The following is a 17,029-nucleotide window of genomic DNA, read 5'->3' as shown; positions in this document are numbered from 1 at the left end:
TTGGAGTGTGTTTGCTGCAGGTACATGTTTGACATATGTTTTGATATGAATGATTTGAATATATTGCAATGTTTGATGTGTTTGTATCCATGCTTGCATGCAGTTATTTTTCATTTGATTATGCCTTCCATGTGAAATTGTATCATGAAAACATGCTTCAAATGAATGTATCGTTTTATGAAATGTGATTTCATATTTCTAAATATCCTCGTGATGTGTATAAATATGATGTGATACACACAAAAATTTATGCATTAATTGAAACTAAAAATTGCTCACAAATAATCATCAAACAAGAATTAATAGATAAATTAGATATTTTTTTCATCATAGCATTATTAAGATTCTATTTTAACTGGTGATAATAATATCTGTAGCATTATAAGACAAAATGACTGCAAACCGTGAATGGATGTACCGTAGGATAGTTGATAATGAGGTGTCGCATGAATATATGGATGGTGTTGACAGTTTTATTGAATTCGCAACGGCAAGTGTCAGTACAGTGGATCCCACCGGTCGGATCAGATGCCCCTGCACGATGTGTAGAAACAATCGATTTGTAGAACCTCATGGCGTTAGACATCACTTATATAGGAAGGGTTTTGTTAGTGGTTATCAGAATAAAATGCTTTATGGTGAAGAATTTTGGATTAATTTTGACGCACGGGTGGATGTGGTGCACGATAATCCATATGTGGATTTGATATTTGATGCCGCAGGACCAGAAATGGGTTCTGCTATGAAACATAGTGATGCATCAACTGGGGTAGAGGAAGAAACAACAAACGATGCAGCTAGTAGATTTTATGACTTACTTAGAGATGCTGATGAGCCACTGTGGAATGGTTGTGAGAGTCACACTATCTTGTATGCAGTTCTTCAACTACTGAATTTGAAGTCAGAGTATAATTTGACTCAATCATGTTTTGATCGCTTGTGCTCTATTTCGAAGAGTATGTTGCCCAAAGATGAGAAATTGCCACAAAATGTTTATCGTGCAAAGGTTATGGTCAATGCACTAGGTATGGGGTATCAAAAAATAGATGCTTGTTCAAATCACTGCACATTGTATTTCAAAGATTAAGAAAATAGCAGATCATGTCCATCGTGTGGACATCCTCGGTTCAAGCCAAAGACATGGGAAAATTGAAGTACAAGGTCAAAAGAAGTGTCATATAAGTCACTCTGTTATTTCTCTCTTACCTCTAAATTGCAACGATTGTATATGCCTTCGAGGACAGTTAAACAAATGATATGGCATACAAATAAAGTTCGACATGATGAAGACAAGATCACACATCCTGTTGATGCAGAAGCTTGGAGGCACTTTGATCGTACTCATCAAAACTTCACAATGGAAGTGAGAAATGTTACGCTAGGTTTATGTACAGAAGTATTTAATCTATTTGGGGGTAGATCAACCACATACTCGTATTGGCCGGTATTTGTCACCCTCATACAACCTTCCTCTAAGCTTGTGTATGAAGCGTCAAAATCTTTTCTTGTCTCTATTGATCCCTGGTTCGACTTCTCCGGGCTAAAATCTTGATGTATATTTAAGGCCATTGATTGATGAACTAAAAATATTGTGGGATGACAATGTTCTCATGTACGATGCCCACAAAAAATAAAACTTCAATATGAAGGTTGTTGTTCTGTGGACAATCAGTGACTTCTCTACATATGGTATGTTATCTGGTTGGAGCACACATGGGAGGTTGGGATGTCCGTACTGCATAAAGGAAATAAAATCTTTTAGATTGACGCACGGAAGGAAGTCATGCTGGTTTGATTGTCACCGTCAATTTCTACCCAGCGATCATCCATTCCAACGACAAAAGAATGTGTTTCGAGCAGGCACAACTGAAATGAAAGGTTCGCCCACAAGGTTGTATGACATAGAGATTTTAAGAAGATTGTGATGCTTTCCATATGAACTGACAGATGCCCGTAGGCCAACGTCATTTCTTGGATTTGAGAAAGATCATAATTGGACAAAGAAATCTATATTTTGGGATCTACCATATTGGCCGATCTTATTGATACGACATAATTTGGATGTCATGCATATGGAAAAAAATGTGTTTGATAATGTGTTCGATACGGTAATGAATGTGAAAAAGAAAACGAAGGATAAGCTGAAGGCCCGTATGGATTTAAAAGTAATATGTAAAAGACCAGAATTGGAACTCGAAGAGTACAATGGCAAAGTACTAAAACCAAAAGCAAGGTACGTGTTTGTACTAGATCAAGTAAAACTGGTATGTCAATGGTTGAGACAGTTGAGATTTCCAGATGGATACGTTTCTAACATTGTTCGGACTATGAAGATAGACCAGGGACAGTTATATGGGTTGAAGAGCCATGATTGTCATATCATTATGCAACGGTTGATACCCCTAGCATTCCATGATATGTTAGACAAACTTATATGGGGGGTATTGTCAGAGTTGAGTAGATTTTTTAGAACATTGTGCACATTAGAAGTCGTAGTATCTAAGATAAAGAATCTCAAGGATTCTATCGTCACTATTATTTGTCAGCTAGAGAAGCTTTTTCCACCAGCATTTTTCAATGTTATGGAACATGTGATCATATATTTGCCATATGAACTTAGGTTTTGTGGACCTGTGCAATATCAGTGGATGTACCAATTTGAAAGGTATATATTTTTTTATATTTTTTTTTTCAATGCTATTGAGAAATTTATTGTGATTTGAGATATATATTATTGAAAAATGCATGTTTGATCTCAAAAAAAAGGTTCGGAATAAAGCAAGAGTAGAGGGCTCTATTTGTGAGGCGTACACTTTAGAAGAGATTTTAAATTTCTCATTTATGTACTTTGAACCTCACATTCCAACATGTTACACATGCCCACCTCATAATGATGATGGAGAACAATTTATTGTAGCTGACAAATTATCGATATTTCAACCACTTGGGCATGCATTTGGCAATTGCCGGTCAAGACTCTTGGAAGATCGAGAGCAAGACGCATCACAAATCTATATCTTTTTTAATTGCTCAGCAATCGACCCATACATCAAGTAAGTATACTTAATATGTAACACTAAGTTCTATACGTGTGTACATGGTTCAGTAATATAAGTATTTGTTAAGTGCAGACGATTTGATCAGAAGTTGCGAAGAAAACTTCCACATCTCACTGATGCAGAAGTACAGAAAGAATGTGAAAATAAGTTTGTGGCATGGTTGAAAGAGTTAGTAAGGACGATGGTATACATTCTTTCTGTGTAAACAACAATAAGATACTTAATTGGTCACAGTCATTGTTTATGCTTGTAGGTCCGCCATGGTGATGTTAAAGATCAAGGAATATGTGATTTACAAAATGGTCCGACCAAAGTTATGCAATGTTACAACGGGTACATCGTAAATAGTTATCGATTCCATACAAAAGACTATGGTGTCAACAAGTCAACGATGAATAGTGGCGTGTGCGTCAAGAGTAGCAGCTATGGTGAAAATGAGCATGACTACTATAGTGTTATAGAAGAAATAATGAAGTTGACTTACTTAGGCACAAATAATAGTGTAACTTTATTCAAGTGTCATTGGTTTAATCCCACAGCAACAAGAGTCGACAAAGCCTCAAGCATTGCGGAGGTAAATCATAAATCAATGTTTGAAACATATAAACCATTCATATTAGCCTCACAAGCTCAACAAGTTTACTATATTTTATATTCGAGTACAAGAAAGTCAAATAGAAATGAATGGTGGGCAGTTTGTAAGGTGAAGTCTAAACTATACCCCGAGTATGATCAGTTACAGGAAAACAAGATTGCTGAAGAGAGTGATTACTATCAATTAGATGATATGTATGACTTCTCTTATGGTCACGATGTTGCATATAGATGCATCTCATATCTTCATTGTTCGATGGCACATGCATGGAAGAATGTGATCCAAATGATATACCAAGTGAATGGGCGCTCAATGAAGAAGAAGAAGATGACAAAGAAGAGAAGGAGGAAGAAGAAGAATATGAAAGTCAAACAAGTGATGAGGAAGCATTCTCGAGCTAGCGAAATAAATCTTGTAATACATACCTGTATTTGATCTGAATGATTAGAATGATTTGAATGTATTAAAATGTATTGCAATAATTTGAATAATTTAAAGGTATTGCAATGTTTGAATGTATTGCATGAACTTATTTTCGATTTGATTATGTATCTTTGATAGGTATAGAGTTATGATTTGAATGTATTGTAATGTGTTAGAATTATTTGAATGTATTACAATATTTGAATATTTTGCATGAAGTTTTTTTTTATTTGATTATGTATCTATGAAGATATAGAGTTGTGTAACTGATCCAATTGTATTGCAAGTTAAGGATAAGTTATCCATGCTTAGCAAGTGATTTCATATCTTATGTTTTAATATATTGCAATATTTGATGTGAATCATTTGAATGTATTGAAATGTATTGCAATGATTTGAAAGTATTCAATGTTTTAATGTATTACATGACATTTTTTATTTGTTAGAATATGGTTCGTGGAGGTCACAGTCGTCGAACACCCAGTGATAGCCAATCTCAACCTTCATCTTCACGGGCTGCTTCGATACGTATATCATTTAAATAATTGTATACTTGATTAGTTTAAATGTGCATTGTGTGAATTTCTAACTCATCATTCTGAAGGTGATGTTTCACCTACACATGACCCACCTATACCAGCTACGCATACACATCACGAGACAACGCCGAATGCAGGGTCTTCTCAGTGTGACATACAATGACTAATTCAAATAATGTATATTGATAGTCGATCATAGGTATTTCATTGTCACTTGTCCAATACTTATCTTATAAATAATGTATATCAACAGTCGATTGTTAATGTGTATCAATTCATGTGCAGTGTGAGGTTTGAGCAGCAAGAAGTAATACGAAAAATTAGGAAGTCACTACTGCAGCATCTTCCAAGACCGGTAACGCAATGGAAAGAGTACCCGACAGAGGTGTTGGACAGATTAATGTTCTCATTCATGGTATGCAATTGTTTATCATACCTAATGTGTTTCATATTTATGTGTGTTAACTTTCTGAAAGTATTTATAGGCTTTTCATCGCTTCGCGACTGTGAACGAGGAGAAAGACACGAGGGTAGTGTGGCAGAAGATGACTGTCAATCAATTTGCCGACATGCTGAACAATATGAAGACTGCAGCAAAAAAAGCAACTGGTGGGATAAATGATCCACTGCAGTGGAAGGGCCATGGGCCTTCTACTATTAGGAAAGATTATTGGGAGGGCATATGCGACAAGTGGGTGAGCAATAAATTTCAAAACTGCTCAGCAAAGGCTGCACAAAATCGAGCGAAGATGCCCGATGCCCATCTACACACAGGTAGATCTAGGACTTTTGGGAGCCACCAGAAGAAAATGGTAACTCATCAATATATATATATATATATATATATATATATATATATATATATATATATATATATATTGTCAAATTTGTAAGTATTTTTGCATAATTATTAATTGTTTTTTTTATCATTTAACATTGCAGGAAGCAAAAAAAAGAAACATTGTGCCTTACAAGGATGTGTTGATTGAAACACATAAACGTAAGAGCACAAGAGATTTTGTATCAGAGAAGGCGAGAGTGACATCGGTATGTATTTATTGTATTAATAAACATTATACACTATAAGAAACATATAGATTAGCGACAACCTAAATCCATCGCTAAACAGCTTAGCGACGGATTAACATCGAATTAGAGATGGATAGCTTCCATCACAAATTTTTCAATGTTAATTAGCGATAGAATATATTTGTCGCCCATTCTATCGCTAAGTAGTGATGGAATGTATATGTCGCCAGTTTTGTCACTAAGTTACAATGGAATAATGAATGCCAACATCTGTCGCAAGGTCGTCGTTACTATACGACGCTTTTGGTGTTGCGACAGATTTATAGTCATCGCTAATCCGTCGCTATATTCAACGCTAATAGTAATTAGCGATGGATATATCCGTCGCAAACAAAGAAAAAAAATAAAAAAATATATTTGAAAATTAAATATCGAAAAAAAAATTCTCGTGATACAATTTATATTTCCTGTGAATAAAAAACAAAGTACACATCAAAATACATATAAAAGGAGACTAAAACAATTAATCGATTCACTGTAAAATTCTCAAGTTCTAATTATTTACAATTCAACATTTATATTTTTGAAACAAAAAGAAGGTAGAACAAATTCAACACATGAATCTAATCATCGCCAAGATTTTGTGCATCCTCTTGTTTATTGTCTTAATCTATCCCTTCAGCTCCACTACGTTGATTATCGACAGCAACCTATACGAGAAAAGAAAGGTCAGTATTGATAAAGAAAATATACTGAAATAAATTATACTCTATGTGATTTTGTCATGCTCATATTGTTCTAAGGCAGTAAAAAAATTGTATATGTGATTTTATCATGCTCATATGTGCTCTAAGGCAGTAAAAAAATTGTATATGTGATTCTATCATACTCATATGTGTTCTTAAGGCAGTAAAAAAAACTTATATGTGATTCAATCATGCTAATATGTGCTCTAAAGCAGTCAAAAAAATGTATATGTGATTCTACCATGCTCATATGTGTTCTAAGGCAGTAAAAAAACTTTATATGTGATTCAATCATGCTCATATGCGTTCTAAAGACAGTAAAAATTTTATTTTTGTGAATCTATCATACTCATATATATGTGCTCTAAGGCAGTAAAAAAATTATATATATGATTCTATCATGCTCATATGTGTTCTAAGGCAGGCAAAAAACTGTATATGTGATTATATCATGCTCCTATGTGTTCTAAGGCAGTTAAAAAACTTTATATGTGATTTAATCATGCTCATATGTGTTCTAAAGGCAGTAAAAAAACTTTATATGTGATTCTACCATGCTCATATGTGCTCTAAGGCAGTAAAAAAGTTGTATATGTGATTCTACCAGGCTCATATGTGTTCTAAGGCAGTAAAAAAACTTTATATGTGATTCTATCATGCTCATATATCTTCTAAGGCAGGCAAAAAACTTTATATATGATTCTATCATAATCATATGTGTTCTAAGGTAGGCAAAAAACTGTATATGTGATTGTATCATGCTCATATGTGTTCTAAGGCAGTCAAAAAAACTGTATATGTGATTCTACCATGCTCATATGTGCTCTAAGGCAGTCAAAAAACTGTATATGTGATTCTATCATGCTCATATGTGTTCTAAGGAAGGCAAAAAACTGTATATGTGATTATATCATGCTCATATGTGTTTTAAGGCAGTCAAAAAAACTTTATATGTGATTCTATCATGCTCATATATGCTCTAAGGCAGTCAAAAAACTTTATATGTGATTCTATCATGCTCATATGTATTCTAAGGCAGGCAAAAAACTGTATATGTGATTATATCATGCTCATATGTGTTCTAAGGCAGTAAAAAAATTATATATGTGATTCTATCGTGCTCATATGTGTTCAAAGACAGTAAAAAAACTGTATATGTGATTCTATCATGCTCATATGTGTTCTAAGGCAGTAAAAATATTATACTGAAATATTATATAAAAGGTCAGTATTGATAAACAAAATATACTGAAATAAATTATATGCAATGCACCTAAGTTAAGGCAATCAAAGTTATATGAAATCTAACCACATGCAATACATCACATGAAACTTTCATACCTGAGATACACCTGCAAACGAAGCTCCTCTGTTCTGCAAAGAACTGTTGAACTCATCCTGGAGAACGTCGGCAATTGTTTCATGGAAGTAGTCACGCATTGTGTCCTTAACGATCTGGCATACATCATCCCAAGAATAAGTTGGATGCTTGGAGCTGATGTTGATGGGAGAAGTCTCTGAGTCGTGACTAGAGGAAGCAACGAGTGGTGAGGTGTTCATATTACTCCCAAACCCGAACATACGACCCTTTTTTGGTTCACCTGCTGTAGTCACCCATGCTGCAGGATCAAATGATGAATGCTGAGTAGAGTCATCGCCATATCGCTCTACCATCTATTGCTCATATGACTACTACAAAATAATGTTTACAGTATGAATTAATAATTATGAATTACAATGTTTATGATAAGTTGTATATTATAATGATTATTAATACAATAAATACATACCGTTGTCATTCTCGCCTTCTCCGATACGAACTCTCCCGTGGTCTTACGTTTATGTGTTTGAACAAACACATCCTTGTATGGCACAATGTCTCTTTTTTCTGCTTCATGCGAAGTGAAATGATAAAAGATTTAGTTAACAGGTTTGCAACAATACTTATAAAATTAATTTGTTTATATATTGATGAGTTACCATTTTCTTTAAGTGGCTCCTAAAAGTCCTAGATCCACCTGTGTGTAGATGGGCTTCGGGCATTTTCACTCAATTTTGTGCAGCCTTCACTGAGCAGTTTCGAAATGCATCCCCAGCCCACTTGTTACACATTGCATCCCAAACATCTTACCTGATAGTAGGAGCTCCATGGCCCTTCCACTGCAGTGGATTATCTATCCCGCCAGATGTTTTTCTTGTTGCAGTCTTCATATTGTGCAGCATGTCTGCAAATCGATTGGCAGCCACCTTCTGCCACACCTTCCTTACATCATGTTTCTCCATCGTAGTCGCGAAACAATTTGAAGCCTACAAATATTTTCAGAAAGTTAGTAGACATGATTATAACAAATAATTAAATATAAAACACATTAACTATAACAAACAATTGTATACCGTGAATGAGGACCATAATCTGTCTATCACCTCTTTTGGTTACTCTTTCCATTGAGTGATCGGTCCTGGTAGATGTTAAAGTAGTGAATTCCTAATATTACGTACTACTTCTTATGGCTCGAACCTCATGCTGCACATGAATTGATACACAGTAAATATCAATATACAATATTTATAAGATATGCAATAAGTGAAAATAAAATACTTACGGTCGATTATCGATATACACTATTCGAATGAGTCTTCTTGTGCCAGACTGATAAGACCCTACATCCTGTGTTGGCTCCTGACTTGTATGATCAACTGGTGTAGATGGGTCATGTACAGGCGAAACATCATCTGTAAAAAAATACGTTAGAAATTCTCAGAATGCACATTTCAACTAATCAAGCATCCAATTAGTTAAATGATATACCTATCAAAGGAGCCCGTGAAGATAAAGGCTGAGACTGGCTACTATTAGATGAACGACCACTGTAAGCTCCACGAAGCATATTCTAACAAATAAAAAATGTCATGCAATACATTCAAATTGTTTCAAATCATTCACATCAAGTATTTTAATACATTCAAATAATTCAAATCAAGTATTGCAATACATTCAAATCATTCAAATCATTGTAATACCTACAAATCATTCAAATCATTGCAATACATTTCAATACATTCAAATCATTGCAATACCTACAAATCATTCAAATCATTGCAATACATTTCAATACATTCAAATAATTCAAATCAAGTATTGCAATATATTCAAATCATTCAAATCATTGAAATACCTGCAAATCATTTAAATCATTGCAATACATTCAAATAATTCAAATCAAGTATTGCAATACATTCAAATCATTGGAATACCTGCAAATCATTACAATACATTCAAATCATTTGCATTAAGTATTGTAATATATTCAAATCATTCACATCAAGTATTGCAATACATTCAAATAATTCAAATCATTCACATCAAGTATTGCAATACATTCAAATCATTGTCACACATTTCTATACATTCAAATAATTCAAATCATTCACATCAAATATTGCAATACATTCAAAACATTGGAATACATTCAAATAGAGGTTTGTATTACAAGATTTTGCTCACTAACTCAAGAATTCTTCCTCATCACTTATTTGACTTTCATATTCTTCTTCTTTATTGTTTGCCCATCCACTTGGATATCATTTGGAGCACATTCTTCTATGAATGTTTCATCGACCAATGGAGATATGACATGCATATCATGCACAACATCGCAACCATAAGAGAAGTCATAGATATCATCTGATTGATAGTAATCACTCTCTTTAGTTAACTTGTCTTCTTGTAACTGATCATACTCAGGGTATAGTTTGGACTTCACGACCCACCATTCATTTCTATCTGACTTTTTTGTACTCGGATATGAAGTATAATAAACTTGTTGAGTTTGCAAGGCTAATATGAATGGTTCATATGTTCTAAACCTTGATTTATGATTCACCTCCACAATGTCTGAGGCTTTGTTGACTCTTGTTGCAGTTGGATCAAACCAATGACACTTGAATAAAGTTACCCTGTTATTTATGCCTAAGTAAGTCAACTCCATTATTTTCTCTATAACATCGTAGTAATCATGTTCATTTTCACCGTAGCTGCTACCCTTGACACACACGCCACTATTCATCGTTGATTTGTTTATACCATAGTCTTTTGTATGAAATCGATAACCATTTATGATGTACCTGTTGTAACATTGCACAACTTTGGTCGGACCATTTTGTAAATCACATATTCCTTGATCTTTAATATCACCATGGCGGACCTACAAACATAAACAATGATTGTGATCATGACTAATTAAGTAACTTAGTGTTGTTTACAAGTACACAATTTATGTGAGTGTCCTTACCAACTCTTTCAACCACTCCACAAACTTAGTTTCACGTTCTTTTTGTACTTCTGCATCAGTGAGATGTGAAACTTCTCTTTGCAACTCCAGATCAAATCGTCTGCAAACCACAAATACTTATATTACTGAACCATGTACGCACGTATAGAACATAAAAGGATTTAGAATTGTGTTGCGTCTACATATACTCACTCGATGTATGAGTCGATCGCTGAGCAATTAAAAAGAATATAGATGTGTGTTGCGTCTTGCTCTCGATCTGCCAAGAGTCTTAATCGACAACTACCAAATGCATGCCCAAGTGGTTGAAATATCGACAGTTTGTCAGCTACAGTTACTTGTTCTTCATCATCGTTACGAGGTGGGCATGTGTAACGTGTTGGAATGTGAGGTTCAAAGTACATAGATGAGAAATTTGAAATCTCTTCTAAAGTGTATGCCTCACAAATAGAGTCTTCTACTCTTGCTTTATTACGAACCTTTTTTTGAGGTCAAACATGCATCTCTCAAAAATATACATTTCAAATTTGAAATATCTGTCATTGAAGAGACAAATATACGAAAACATATACCTTTCAAATGGGTACATCCACCGATATTGCACAGGACCACCAACCCTTAGTTCATATGGCAAATGTATGATCAAATGTTCCATAACATCAAAAAATGCTGGCGAAAAAATCTTTTCTTGTAGAAAAACAATAGTGATGACAAAGTCCTCGAGATTCTTTACATCAGATATTACGACTTTTGATGCACACAATGTTCTAAAAAATCCACTCAACTCAGACAATACCCCCCATATAGGTTTGTCTAACATATCATGGAATGCTAGGGGTATCAATCGTTGCATAAAGATATGACAATCATGACTCTTCAACCCATATAACTGTCCATCGTCAATCTTCACAGCCCGAGCAATGTTAGAGACATATCCATCTGAAAATCTCAATTGTCTCAACCATTGACATACCTGCTTTATTTGATCAGGTCCAAGCACGTACCTTGCATTTGGTTTAAGTACTTTGCCATTATACTCTTTGAGTTCCAATTCTGGTCTTTTACATATTACTTTTAAATTCATACCGGCCTTCAGATTATCCTTCGTTTTCCCTTTAACATTCATTACTAGATTGAACACATTATCAAACACATTTTTCTCCACATGCATCACATTCAAATTATGTCGTATCAATAGGGTCGGCCAATATGGTAGTTCCCAAAAAATAGATTTCTTTATCCAATTGTGATCCTTCCCAAATCCAAGGAAGGGCGTTGGACTACGAGCATCTGTTAATACATCTGGAAAGTATCGTAATCTTCTTAAAGTCTCTATGCCAGACAATCTTGTGGGTGGACCTTCCATTTCAGTTGTGTCTGCTCAAAACACATTTCTTTGTCGTCGGAACGGATGGTCGCTGGGTAGAAATCGACGATGACACTCAAACCAGCAAGGCTTCCTTTCATGCATCAATCTAAAAGTTTTTGTATCCTCCATGCAGTACGGACATGCTAACCTCCCATGTGTGCTCCAACCAGATAACATATCATATGCAAGAAAGTCACTGATTGTCCATAGAACAACGACCTTAATATTAAATTTTTATTTTTTGTGGGCATCATACGTGATAACACTGTTATCCCACAGTACTTTTAGTTCATCAATCAATGGCCTTAAATATACATCAAGATTTTGGCCAGGTGAGGTCGGACCAGGGATCAATAGAGACAAGAAAAGATTTGGACTCTTCATACACAAGCTTGGTGGAAGGTTGTATGGAGTTACAAATATTGGTCAACATGCGTATGGAGTTGATCTACCCCCAAATGGATTAAATTCATTTGTACATAGACCGAGTCTAACATTTCTCACTTCCATTGCGAAGTTCTGATGAGTACGATCAAAGTGCTTTCAAGCTTTTGCGTCAACAGGATGTGTGATCTTGTCTTCATCATGTCAAACTTTATTTGCATGCCATCTCATGTGTTTAGCTGTCCTTGAAGATATATACAATCGTTGCAATCTAAGAGTGATAGGAAAGTAGCGAAGCGACTTGTATGAAACTTCTTTTGATCTCGTGCTACCATTGCCTCTTGTCTTTGGCTTGAACCGAGGATGGCCACATGACGAGCATGATATGTTGTTTTCCTTATCCTTAAAATACAACATGTAGGGTTTTGGACAAGTATCTATCTTTTTATACCCCATACCTAGAGCGTTAACCATAACCTTCGCATGATAGAAATTTTGTGGCAATTTTTCATCTTTGGGCAACATATTCTTCACAATCATGCACAAACGGTTAAAACATGATTGACTCAAATTATACTCAGACTTCAAATTCATTAGTTGAAGAACTGTAGACAAAATAGTGTGACTCTCGCAACCGTTCCAAAGTGGCTCATGAACATTTCTAAGTAAATCATAAAATCTACTAGATGCATCGTTTGGTGATTCTTCATCTACTGCAGTTGTTACATCACTAGGACCCATGGCAGAACCCAGTTCTGTTCCTGCGGCATCAAATATCAAATTCATATATGGATTATCGTGCACCACATTCACCCGTGCATCAAAATTGTTTCTGAATTCTTCACCATGAAACGTCCAATGCTGATAATCACTCACAAAACCCTTCTTGTATAGGTGATGTCTAACGCCATGAGGTTCTACAAATCGATTGTTCTTACAAATCTTGCAGTGACACCTAATCTGACCTATGGGATCCACTGTACTGACACTTGTTGCAAATTCAATAAAACTTTCAACACCACCCATATATTCATGCGATAACTCATTGTCAACTATTCTACGGTACATCCATTTATGGTTTGCAGTTATTTTGTCGTATGATGTTACAAATAGTATCCTAACCAGTTAAAAGAGAATCATCAGAATGTTATGATGAAGAAAATATCAAATTTATCATGCAATATATGATGTCATACAATCACAAGAATTATGATACATGTATTGATAACTTAATATTTTTATGTGTAAACTATTCATAACACGATACATTCATTTGAAGCATGTTTTCATTATACAATTTCACATGTAAGTCATAATCAAATTGAAAGTAACTACATGCAAGTATGGATACAATCACATCAAACATTGCAATACATCGAAAACATTCATATCAAAAAACTGTCAAATATGTATCTGCAACAAACACACTCCAATATCCCGCTAACTACTACCATGTCTAGCATGAAATCCGTACTCCAAAAATAAGAACACTTATATTCTCATACATTAAAATCATGCTCAACATGATCTCCAAACTCCAACAAAGCAGTCCTAGATATCAACAACTAAGTGAGTGTATGAACAGTAAAGTGTTGCATCCAAAAAATTAAATAACATGTGATGTGCTTATATCACTTACTCACCACGGGTATTTACCCGATTTGTATTGTTTTTGTCACATACTTATCATGGGTGGCGGGGCATAAGCGGGATTCGTTGAGAAATCTGCAAGAGACACTATGTTAAAATGAAGTCACCCTCTGTCGAAAGAAAAAAATTTAGAATAAATATCGAAGTCGGACGGGATTTCGATGAGGCAGAATGCCTCCCAGGCGTTGACCACCACTCTGTTCGGCCCAACAGGTTTTTGAGTTCGGCCGGTCAGTCAGTAGGGCATCGATGTATGATAGCGGCATGAGGTCTCCAAAGGTAGTGATCGTTCTTCGGAGCGACAGGCATGGGTGATGCCGTGGTTCAGGAACCCGACGATCATCGGGCGCCCCCCGACCCGTCGCCGCCCCTACCAAAAAAAAATGAGGCAGGAGGGGCGACCCCCTGCCGAAAAAAAAATGAGGCAGGGGTCACCCCCCTGCCCAAAAAAAAAAAAGAGGTAGGGGGGCGACCCCCTGCCCAAATAAAAAAATGAGGCAAGGGGGGCGACCCCTTGCCGGAAAAAAAAAAGAAGAGGAAGGGGTCCCCCCCCTCCATGCTAGAAAAAAAAATGAGGCAGAGGGCGACCCCCCTTGCCGAAAAAAAAATGAGGCAAGCGCCCCCCCATGCCAGAAAAAAAGAACGAGGCAGGGGGGGCGACCCCCTGCCGAAAAAAAAATAACCCACTTACCTGGGAGACACCAGGCGGCGGGCGGGGGGCGACAGGCGACGGAATGGGGGGCGATGGGCTGGGGGAGGGACGGGCGGCAGACCGGAGAGCGACGGGTGACGGGCCGGGGAGTGCGACGGGCGGTGGGCCGGGGAGTGTGTCGGGCGGGAGAGGGTGGCGGCCGGGGGAGTGCATCGGGACGGAGAGACGATACAGGAAAGAGAAAGAAGGGTTCTGATTAGGGATTTACGGGAAACTTAGCAACAGATTTGGCGACGGCCTACTTCCGTCGCAACTCCGTCACAAATTTACATTACCAATTAGCGACAGAATATTTTTGTCGCTAACATTGTCGCTACATAGCGACGGAAAAACCTCCATTGCCAAATCTGTCGCTAAATGTCGTGGGTATTGCGACAAAAAATTGACATCACTAATTAGCTACGAATTTGGTGACAGAGTTTTTTCTGTTACTATTTTCGTAAATATTATAGATTTTAGCGACAGATTTGTTTCTCTTGTTAATCTGCCACAAAGTTGCGACGAAAAAAATCCGTCGCAAACTTCTGTAGCTAATGTCCATTTTTCTTGTAGTGGTAATATACAAGTTACTTTGAATTATATTATCATAAACATTGTAATTCTAAATTATTAATTCATTTTCTAATCATTACTTTGTAGGAGTCATACGAGCAACAAATGGTACAACGATATGGCGATGACTCCACTCAGCATCCGCCTTTTGATCCTGCAACATGGGTGACTGCAACTGGTGAACCCAAAAAGGGTTATGTGTTCAGCTTTGGGAGTAACATGAACACCATACCAGTTGTTGCCTCCTGCAGCCACGACTCTCAGAGTTCTCCTGCCAGCATCAACTCGTAACGTCTGATTGACCCTGTTATGTCTTGGAATGATGTCTGTTAGCATCTTGAGGACAAAATGCAGTACTTTTTAAATGAAGTCATTCTCAACATTGTCCGTAATGAGTTGTGCAACTTTTTTCAGGACAGGAAAACTTCGTCTGCATTTAACATGAGCTCTGGTGCCCGTCAGGTATAAAGATTCATGTCATTTGTTTCATGTCGTTAGATTTCAAGCTAGTATATGTATGATTGAATACATATATGCATGATTGTCTCACTATGATTTTTTTTTTACACCTTATAACATATATATGCATGATTGATTCACTATACAATTTTTATGACACCCTTATAACACATATACGCATGATTGAATCACTATGAAAGTTTTTTTATAACCTTACAACACATATATGCATGAATTCATCACTATAAAATTTTCTTAGTGCCTTATAACACATATATGCATGTTTTAATCACTATAAAAGATTTTTGATAACCTTAGAACACATACAAGCATGCTTTCATCCCTATGACAACCTTAGAACACATATGAGCCTGATATTAGCATATATGATAGTTTTTTAATGCCTTATAACACATATATGCATGATTGAATCACTATAAAAAAAATTGATTGCTTTAGAACATGATACGCATGATTGAATCACATATAAAGTTTTTTGACTGCCTTAGAACACATATGAGCATGATTGAATCACTATATGGTTTTTTGACTGCCTTAGAACATGATACGCATGATTGAATCACATATAAAGTTTTTTTACTGCCTTAGAACAATTATGAGCATGATTAAATCACTATGAAAGTTTTTTAACGGTCTTATAACACATATGAGTATGATATTAACATATATGAAAGCTTTTTGACAACCTTAGAACACATATATGAATGATTGAATCGATATGAAAGTTGTTTGACAACCTTAGAACACATATATGCATGATTGAATCAATATAAAAGTTTTTTGACAACCTTAGAACACATATATGCATGATTGAATCACTATGAAAGTTTTCTGACATACTTAGAACACATACAAGTATGCTTTCATCACTATGAAATTGTTTTACTGCCATAGAACACATATATGCATGATTGAATTGCTATAAAATTTTTCTTAGAACACATTTATCTATGATTGAATCGAAATGAAAGTTTTTTGATTGCTGTAGAACATATATGAGCATGATTGAATCACTATTAAAGTTTGTTGACAACATTAGAACACATATAAGCATGATTTCATCACTATGAAAGTTTTTTTACTGTCTTGTAACACATATATGCATGATTGTGATACATAAGACATTTATTTGACAGCCTTATAAACTATATATGCATGCGTTAATTACTTTAAAATTTTTTGACAAACTTAGAACACAT

The sequence above is a fragment of the Nuphar pumila genome, chromosome 5, assembly GCF_984573655.1.
Source record: "Nuphar pumila chromosome 5, dmNupPumi1.hap1.1, whole genome shotgun sequence".
In the NCBI taxonomy this organism is placed as follows: domain Eukaryota; kingdom Viridiplantae; phylum Streptophyta; class Magnoliopsida; order Nymphaeales; family Nymphaeaceae; genus Nuphar; species Nuphar pumila.
Note: the sequence above shows the minus strand (reverse complement) of the source record.